Source organism: Somniosus microcephalus, chromosome 19, assembly GCF_052327205.1.
Source record: "Somniosus microcephalus isolate GS21.2 chromosome 19, FLI_Smic_1.0, whole genome shotgun sequence".
NCBI classification, from domain to species: Eukaryota; Metazoa; Chordata; class Chondrichthyes; order Squaliformes; family Somniosidae; genus Somniosus; species Somniosus microcephalus.
This window is the reverse complement of record NC_141005.1, coordinates 19186468-19193761: the sequence shown is the minus strand read 5'-3', so window position 1 is coordinate 19193761 and position 7294 is coordinate 19186468.

Below are 7294 nucleotides of genomic sequence, written 5' to 3'. Positions count from 1 at the left end.
TTTGTGGCAATCTCAAACACATTGTCAGGGTTCAGCTCCCTTAAGAATACAGGATCTCCCCTGGGACATCTCTTTGCCACAGTAAGCCAATCCTCAAGTTTTGTAACCTCTCCTCATAGCTCAGATGCCTTACACTAAGGGGGGAATTTCCCCAGCCCTGGGGAGGCAGGTTTGGAGGTGGGACTGCCGGGAAAATGGGAGAAACTGGGAGCGGGTACCGACCCTGCTCCCAACCTGCCTCCGTGCCATCTTCCCGGGAGGCGGGGTCCCCGATTCGCGCAGGGACCCGTCTCCTCGAGGCGGGAAGGGGATTGCAGCCAATTAACTGCCTGTTAACAGGTAGTTAACAGGCAGTTTTGAGGTTTATCCCCATTTTGCTCCTGCAAGTGCAGGCTTCCCGACGGCTGTGAACCCCGCCAGGGTCAGCGAGGCGAGCAGTGGGTCTGCGAGGGTGAGAGGGATTGAAAAATCCGCTGTGGAGGTGAGTGATGGGTGCAAGTGTGGAGAGGTAAGTATGAGAGGTGAGTGTTAAGTGTTAGAAAAAGTTTACTTACCTTTGTTTCTTCCTGCAGGCTTCAACCCTTGGGGATCCGGACGTGCATCATCTCAACGGCAGAGATGACAGAATGGCTGCTACATTCTCAGATGCAGCAGCCATCTGATTTCTGCTGAGGAAAGAGGTTTTGGTGAGTCTTTGTGCAAGGACCCACCACAGAACAGAGCTTGTCAGTGTTTGACAGCTTCTCTAAGCTGTCAAACGCTGACAATTCATCTTGACAGATGAAACTTCATACGTTGACATCCTCTGTCACCGGCTTTCCCTTATTGGGCCGGCTAAGCCTGCAGGACGGGCTTAACAAGGTCAATCAAGGGAAAAGAGCGTGGGTTGGCTGGACGTTGTTGGGGGCGGGACTAAAACCGACAACCAACAGTCCCGCCCCCAACGTGCCCCCATTGAGAAAATCCAGCCTTAAGTATCAGTTGGGCTGAGATTGCCCGTGCTGCATGCCATCAGGCTATTTGACAGTGGAACACGTCACCGTCAAACTGATCAGTTCGGTTAAGGCTTCACACATAGAAAGAAAGACTTGCATTTATATAGCGCCTTTCATGACCACCGGACATCCCAAAGCACTTTACAGCCAATGAGGTACAGTCACTGTTGCAATGTAGGAAACGTGGCAGCCATTTTGCACACAGCAAGCTCCCACAAACAGCAATGTGATAATGGCCAGACAATCTGTTTTAGTGATGTTGATTGAAGAAGTCATTTGTACTGAGGTACTGAGAGCTGCCAACACCCATGGAACTGCTCCCAGAAAGAGTCAGTGCCTTCAGCGAAAGGAGGGGGAGACATTTTTTGAGGGGGTGGGTGTGGAATTATTCATGTGACCTTCTGAGTTGTGCTGCCTGACCCTCCTGAATGAACAACGATTGTACCTTCACCCGGGCAATAATCTTACACACCAACCACTTCTTCCAAGAAAACCTCCTGAATCTTCTAAGGAGAGCATGAAAAACAGCAGGTGTTCGACCTGCCTTGTGTCAGCGTGACTGCCACCGATACTGGTTCACATGACAACACTCTGAGCAAAAACGGCAGCTGTAGGAAAGCAGCTGGTGAAGAACCGTGTGACGGTGGGCCGGCACTTCCACAATCTATTAAAGCCGCCGGTGCTTTGGGGATCGCCCACTGCCAACTTGCATTTCAAAATAAAGCCTCAGCACATCCCCAGGACAGCCCAAAGCACTTCGCGAGGGAGGAACGGGGGGTCATTTTGACGTTGTGTGCAGTAGTGTAAGCCATGCGACAGCGAGTCGGCAGCCCCGTTTTACACTTTCCTCACGATTTTTATTTCTGTTGACATAAAATGGAAATAAAAATTGTTGTGTCAGTACCTTTCTACCTAGACACAATTAGAACTCAGAACCCAGAGATTCAAACATGAAGTGCTTTATTCGAAAGGAAAGGAAGTTCTGGAGAGTTCCGAACAAAGAGAGCTAAACTTAACCAAGAGAACACCCAACCATTTATCTGCTGTGACAGTGCCACCACAGGTGGGAGGAGAACACACAATACATAACATATTCCTCCCCTCTTAAATGAAAGGTCCACATTATTCCTCAACAGGTAAGTTACTTTCAATGCACTCAACTAACCAAGGGTAGAGGTAGACTGCCTCAAACCCTGACTTTACCCTGGGGTTTATTCTGCCCCAGTATGTGGGTAAGTCACTAAGCCTACAGATCCAAGCATCTTGGAGGCCGCCGCTCTCTGACAGGATACCGGCGGTCATCGCTGGCTTCCACAGTAGTAGGCATTGACACAGGCCTAGATAGAGAAGGTGCCTGTGTCAGTCGAAAGTCAGGAGTTTGCACAGGTGGAACAGTCTCTATGACTTCCTGTGTTGGAGAAGAGCACTGTGGCAAAGGATGCTGGTTTGCGGTATCATCCGGAAACAGTTCAGGCCAACCAGCCATTGGAGCCTCTGTGGCTGTCTCTGCTCCTAGCAACAGTTGATCTGTGTGTCTTCTCCAGACGACGTCCTCAGCAGTCTCAGCCGTGTAAGACACAGGGCCCGCCTGCGCGATCACCGTAGCAGGGACCCATTTCGGTCCAGTGTTGTAGTTTCGAGCTAGGACGTGCTCTCCAGGGTGAAACCGTCTCTCCTTGGCTCTCTTCTCTCTCTTTTCAACTTGAGCTTGTTGTTGACGATGGACAACCTGTTCTGCCCTTGGAGGTTTGAGTAAGTCAAAACTTGTCCGCAACTGCCTCTTCATCATGAGCGAAGCGGGGGAAGTTTTGGTTGCGGCATGCGGCTCGTTCCTGTAGGACAACAGGAAGCTGTTCAGACGTTGGTGGATTGAGCCCTGACCTTGCGATGCCTTCAAGGCGTGCTTCAAAGTTTGCACGAACTTTTCTGCCTGGCCGTTAGTAGAGGGATGATAGGGCGCAGACCTGATGTGTTGGACACCATTCACATGCAGGAAGGTTGCAAACTCCTGTGATACAAATTGTGGACCGTTGTCACTGACGAGTTGTTCCGGTGAGCCATAACGGCTGAACATCTCACCAAGTTTCTCAATTGTTTTCTCTGCCATGGTAGACCTCACCACAGCGACCTCCGGCCACTTGCTACGAGCGTCCACAACCACCATAAACATCTTCTCTTCAAAAGGACCGGCGAAGTCCACATGTACTCGCTGCCACACTTCTGCAGGCCAATCCCAGGGGTGTAGGGTTGCCAACTGTGGAACATTCCGGACCCTTTGACATGGAGAACATGTTTTGGCTTTCTCCTCAATATTTCCATCGAGACCTGGCCACCAGAAGTAGCTTCTTGCCATTTCCTTCATCCGAACCATCCCACTGTGGCCTGTATGAAGTTGTTGCAGTATAGGTTCCCTCAGAGGCGGCGGAATGATGACACAGCGTCCCCAAAGAAGACAACCTGCCTGGACGGAGAGCTCATTTCTTTTTGAAACGTAAGGTTTCAAACTAGGAGAATCTCCTATAGCTCTCCCTCGAATGACATCGTCCATTACCTCAGACAGGACTGGATCGTTGCGGGTGTACCTTCGCACCTGAACTGCTGTGACAGGTGCTCCCTCCACTTGTCTAAAGTAGAAGATGTCTATCTGACGAGGCTCTGGGGGAGTAACAGGCAAGGGCAGCCTCGAGAGACCGTCTGCGTTGCCGTGCAAGTCTGATTTGCGATATTTGATGTCGTATGTGTGTCCTGACAACAGTAAAGCCCACCTTTGCATCATGCTTGCAGCAAGAGACGGAATTCCGGTGTGGGGCCCGAAGATTGAAGTCAATGGACGGTGGTCCAAACAGGTACTGATGAAATTTTCGAATTCCAAAAACGATTCCCAAGGCCTCGCGCTTAACCTGTGCATAGTTACTCTCGACCTTGTTCAAGGTATGTGATGCGAAGGCGATAGGTTTCTCTTCACCATAGGCATGATGTGGGATATGACTGCTCCCACACCATATGGTGACGCATCACATGCTAGCTGCACGGGTAGCTTTGGGTCGAAGTGTGTCAGGACCTCTGACTTCAGCAATGCTTTCTTTGCTTGGCTGCCGACTCGCTATCGCCCGGTTTATACTAATGCACACAAAGTCAAAATGACCCCCAAATTACTTTCGAAAATGCAGTCGCTGTTGTTGCGTAACCAGAATAGCAGCTAATTTGTCTTCAAGCCCCTCCATGGCCTCACCCCTCCCTATCTCTGTAACCTCCTCTAGCCCTGCAACCCTCTGAGATATCTGCGCTCCACCAATTCTGGCCTCTTGCACATCCCCGATTTTCATCCTTCCATCTTTGGCGGCCGGGCCTTCAACTGACTGGGCCCTAAGCACTGGAATTCCTTCACTAAGCCTCTCCGACTCACTACCTCTCTCTCCTCCTTTAAGACGCTCCTTAAAACCTACCTCTTTTGACCAAGCTTTTGTTCATCTGTCCTAATATCTCCTTGTGTGACTCGGTGTCAAATTTTGTTTGATAAACACTGCAAGATCCCACAAACGGCAAATGGGCTGATATGACCAGTTTATGTGATTTTTGGTGCGGCTGGTTGAAGGCGGAATGTTGGTCGGAATACCAGGAAAACGCCCTGCTCTACTTAAAATAGTGTCATGGGATTCCTATGTCTACCTGAACAGGTAGATAGCATTTTGATTTAGCACCTTACCAGCTAAGGTAGCACCCCCTCAGTATTTCCATTGAAGTGTCAACCAGATTATGTGGTCAAGTCCTGGAATGGGGCTTCTGACTCAGAGGCGAGTGTGCTCTCAACTGAGCCAAGCTGACACTTAATTTGGAACGACAACAACTTGTATTTATATACCATCTTTAATGCAGTAAAATGCCCCAAGGTGCTTGACGAAAGAAAACTACTAGGCACTTAGTCTGAGTATTAAACAAGGCTTTAATCAACTGTTTTACAACATGGAGATCTAGTTGTGTCCTTCACTCGTTCCTGTTAAAGAATGTCCTGAGCAAGCTGGGCCCATGCCCGAGTATTTATACTCTCCCTGGACAGCGCCACCAGCAGGCTGCCCAGTATTACTTCATAAGTCATTTCCACATGAATGACAAGATTCATGTCAGTGCTTCACAGGAGCAATTATCAAACAGCATTTGACATCGAGCCACATAATAAGTAGATATTAGGACAGACGACCAAAAGCTTGTTAAAGAGATAGGTTTTAAGGAGCGTCTTAAAGGAGGAGAGGCTTAGTGAGGGAATTCCAGAGTTTAGGGCCTAGCCAGCTGAAGGCACGGCCGCCAATGGTGGAAGGATGAAAACTGGGGATGTGCAAGAGGCCAGAATTGGTGGAGCGCAGATATCTTGGTGAGTTGTAGGGCTAGAGGAGATTATAGAGATAGGGAGGGTCGAGGCCATGGAGGGATTTGCAGATAAGAATGAGAATTTTAAAAATTGAGGTGTTGCAGGACTGGCAGCCAATGTAGGTCAGCGAGCACGGGGGGGCATGGGACTTTGTGCGAGTTACAATACGAGCACTAGCGTTTTGGATGAGCTCAATTTTACGGGTGGAAGATGGGAAGGCCAGCCAGGAAAGCATTGGAATAGTCAAGTCTCGAGGTAAGAAGGGCATGGATGAGGGTTTCAGCAGCAGATGGGCTGAGCCAGCGGGCGGAGTCGGGCGGTGTTACGGAGGTGGAAGTAGGCGGTCTTGGTGATGGAGCTGGTATGTGGTTGGAAGCGCATCTCGGGGTCAAATACGACAACAAGGTTGCGAACAATTGTGCACGTGCAAGGTGGGACTTAGGTTTCTGGCTACTGCCCTCCCTGCTGTTGTTGGAAGGTGTGCACAGTTTACCATTTGGCGATGTCTCTTTAAATCTCGCAGGCTCAGCCCTGTCAGCTGTTCCTCATTCCCTCAGGTGCTACAGTTGAGTAATATTCTTTCCAGCTGTTCCCCATCCTATTCCCAAGAGAGAGAGAGAGAACACAGGATATGCAAGCAAACTGTGATACACGCAATTGTAAAACATACAAAGGTTTGTAAGAGCATTTTTCCTACTGAATTAAGATCTTTAAATATTTTGTTGTGGTGAGCTTATGGCTTTAGATGGTCTGAAAGATCTCAAATATGGGGGAGAAAATCAACCTGTTTTTTTCTGGTTTGCTTGACTAACTTAATTAAATATAAGATAGTCACTAATAAATCCAATAGGGCATTCAGGAGGAACTACTTTACCCAGACAGCAGGTATTTCTTTTTTATTCGTTAATGGGATGTGGGTGTCGCTGGCAAGGCCAGCATTTATTGCCCATCTCTAGTTGCCCTTGAGAAGGTGGTGGTGAGCTGCCTTCTTGAACCGCTGCAGTCCGTGTGGTGAATGTACTCCCACAGTGCTGTTAGGTAGGGAATTCCAGGCATTTGACCCAGCGATGATGAAGGAACGGCGATATATTTCCAAGTCAGAATGATGTGTGATTTGGAGGGGAACTTGGAGGTGGTGGTGTCCCCATGCACCTGCTGCCCTTGTCCTTCTAGGTGGAAGAGGTCGTGGGTTTGGGAGGTGCTGTCGAAGAAGCCTTGGCAAGTTGCTGCAGTGCATCTTGTAGATGGTACACACTGCAGCCACAGTACGCCGGTGGTGGAGGGAGTGAATGTTTAAGGTGGTGGATGGGGTGCCAATCAAGCAAGTGGAATCTAACTCACTGAATCATCCAATTCCTTTGATAAGAAGGAATTCTGTTTCGAATCTATCCTTGGGTCCTCATCTACATGCTGCCCCTTGGTGACATCATCTGAAGACATGGGGCTGGATTTTCATTGAGGAGGCGGGACTACAACTTTCGGGGTTGTAGTCCCGCCTCCATCGAGTTCTAGCCAACCCACGCGATTTTGACTTGATTGACCTTGTTGAGCCCGCCCAGCGGGCTCAGCAGGCCAATTAAGGGCCACCTGGCAACAGGTGACGTCACAGATTGATATTTCATCTGTCAAGATCTTTTGACAGATGAAATATCAGCATTTCACAGCTGTTTGAAGCTGTCAAACACTGACAATCTGTACTCCAGGTTAATTCCTTCCTCGCAGGATGATTTAGAGATCTCCCCGGAACAGAAAGCTGAATGCTGCAATTTTTGACAGATCGCGGCCATTCTGCTTTCTGTGCCGGAGAGATGAAGGACTCCCGAGACCTGAAGGAAGGAAGGCTGTAAAGGTAAGTACATGTAAGTACAACTTCTTTAAACACACCAAACACACTTACCTCTGCACTCATGCACCCATCACTCACCTGAACACC